This window comes from Cyrtonyx montezumae, unplaced genomic scaffold (genome assembly GCF_038088225.1).
Source record: "Cyrtonyx montezumae isolate F1298 unplaced genomic scaffold, pur_monq_1.0 scaffold_0, whole genome shotgun sequence".
In the NCBI taxonomy this organism is placed as follows: domain Eukaryota; kingdom Metazoa; phylum Chordata; class Aves; order Galliformes; family Odontophoridae; genus Cyrtonyx; species Cyrtonyx montezumae.
The window spans coordinates 52,554,746-52,557,471 of NW_027071824.1; positions in this window are offsets into that span (position 1 = coordinate 52,554,746).

A 2,726-nucleotide genomic window follows, 5' to 3' on the forward strand; every position below is an offset into this window, starting at 1 on the left:
CATGGCCCCATCTCCCACCCCAACAAATGTCCCCCTCCCAGTCCTTACCGGTTTCCAGAAGTGCCCATGGGAATGCCTCCACTGCTCTGAGTGCACTGTCTTGCTGGAGGAGCACAGTGCCCTTTGCAGTGCCGGCAGCTCAGGCCACTGTGATTGATGCAGCCAGGCACCCTTGAGACGGGCATGCAAAGCATCAACTCTGGGCTGTTACTGCCCTGAAAACAATTGCTCACTTTCTACAGCTTGTCAGCAGTCTGTCAAGAGTCACACATCTTTTTTTTAAGGAAAAGTGTGTCGGTCCATTCTTATGTAGATTTGGTGTCCACTTCCCTCCATTCCTCCCTTCAGAGCTGGTATTATGGGTCTGCCCTGCTTGCTTATGCTGCTTTCATACCAACAGGCTTGGGGTGTCAAGGAATATAGTTCATAATAAGCACTTTGGGGGCAACATTCTTGGGAAATGGCAGATCAACAAGCACCTCTCTCCTATTCCAACATCTCTGTGTGCAGAGCCTTAGCGTGACAACAGCAGAGCAGGTCCCACACACTGCTGACCATAACTGGTTGGATGGAGTCATGGGGGTTTTGCTTCTCTCACTAACAAGTGGGGGCCTGAATCTGCACCCCCTCACCAATGAAAGAGGGCAAATCTCTGCACGTGTTGCCTCAGTCCTTGTGATAGTCGCACGCCGCCTTCCAATCCACACTCCCTTCATGGACAATTGGAAACCGATTCCCCTGGAAATCTAAAATTTTGCTTGAGAAAAAATCACTTTTATTCACTGCCATGAGTTAAATATTATGGAAACATGTCTGCTAACAATTTGCTTTGTGTAATTTGTACTAATGCTAATAAGCAACAGCTGCAACGCTTCCTGCTGTAAATTCTTTTGTGGTTGCAGTGGTATTATCACATATGTACTTCACAAATATGATAGACTCTAGCACAGCTCACTCCTTCTGGCTCTGGCTCCAGTAATTCCCCCGCCTCAGCACACAGCAAAGCGGACATGAATTTACGGCCTCTGTTTCCTTTTGTTCCCCAGTCCAAGCTCCCCACCAGGTGCCTGTGGCCGATGGGGGCGGGGGCATGGGGTGCATGCGCAAGGATGTCCCCCAGCAGCTGTGTTTACTGAGGTTTGGGCATAGAGGTTCTGGTCAGAGGCTGAGCGCAGAAGAAGTAGGATTCACTTAAGAAATGGAAAGAAAAAAATTGTGTGCAATGCTCTGCCACCATAAGGCTTCAGCTGAAACCCAAGAATCTTTCAACTGTAATCTTAAGAAAAATATTTCCCTCGCTCACAATGTTAAATACAGCATGTTAGGCCAAACCCAGGTCCCACTGAGGTCCACGTAAGTTTTTCTATTGAATTCATAAGACCAGAGCTTGGCTAAAAAAGCAGGTCAAGCCTCAGCCATGTCCCACAGTAACTAGAGCCTAACACGCAATCCCAGCCCCCTCACAAAGAGCGGAGACAGCCGCTGCTGGCCGGCCCCATGCCTCTGCCCCCTGGAGAACTGCTGGTTCCTGGTAGAGAGCTCTTCCAGCTGCACATCTACCTGACCCCGACACTTTCTCCTGTTTGTTTGGTGTTGGAGCTGCAGGCTCTGTGGAAGGCAGTTTGGGTTTTCCACTTAGCAGCAAACCAAAGCGCTGAGGATTTCAGCCGTGCTGCTCAGCAGAAACTTGCCCTAATCTCAACATGACTTCACTGAGAGATTTCCACAAGTTCTTGAGGAGAAGCCCTCAGTGGGATTTAAAAATAAAACTTTTCAAAATCAGCCCCAGTGTCCTACAGTTATTGGCTCCTTTAGCATCCCCAGCACTTCATCATCCTTCAGACGGCTGAGTCTCTTGGAAGTGCCATAACCGAGCAGGACGTCAGGAAGGGCTCCATCTCTGACTGGAGAGCCCCGCTCCTCTTGGCCTATAGGAAGCTGCCAAAAATCAGTGCTTGAACCCAGACAGGAGTGTGTGTGTTTGTGCGTGTGTGCGTGTGTGTGTGTGTGTGTGTGTGCATGCAAATGTTGCCTGGCTGCATGGACAGGCTGTGAAGGGAATGAAAGTAAAGCAGAGTAGAGGATGAGCTTCAAGAAGTCCCTGTTGTACTGGTGTTCCCATATAGAGCAGAGCATACAGAGTGTTCCCTGTTCCAGAGTACAAATGCAAACTGAGTCTTCCCTGTGTAAAGCAGTACATCTTTATTAACTGGAGTTTTCTCCTGGTGCTATAAAGGACTGGCATCATGCTGCCTTCTTCTTTCTGAACATGAAATACGAGCAACCAGCCTCCTATTGCCAGAGATCTCTAAAAGAGAATACGAAAAAACTGGGGACCTAGTGATACAGGGATGAGGACAGAGTGGAACAGTTACACAGCTTCCAGTGTCTTTCAGGTGAAACATAAGAGAAAGTGGGAAAAGGACATCTGAATTGCAATGATTCCAAGTCACTGATTAATTCTATTCCTCACGTCGATGGTTTCCTGATCTGCAATGTTGGCCCTGAGCATTTGCTGCAGTGACAGCATTGTGAATTGATCCACGTGTCCAGGTTCCACCAAAACCAAATGACTGTCTCTAAAACCTATCTGTCTCCCTTATGGCATTGCTCATATGCTGTAGCATGCAGAAGGCTTTTGACAAACTTGGTAAGAGTCAGTATTTAAAGAAAAAGACCTTTTAAATCTTTTTTGTAACACAAAAGCTTCAGAAAGCGGCTATAGC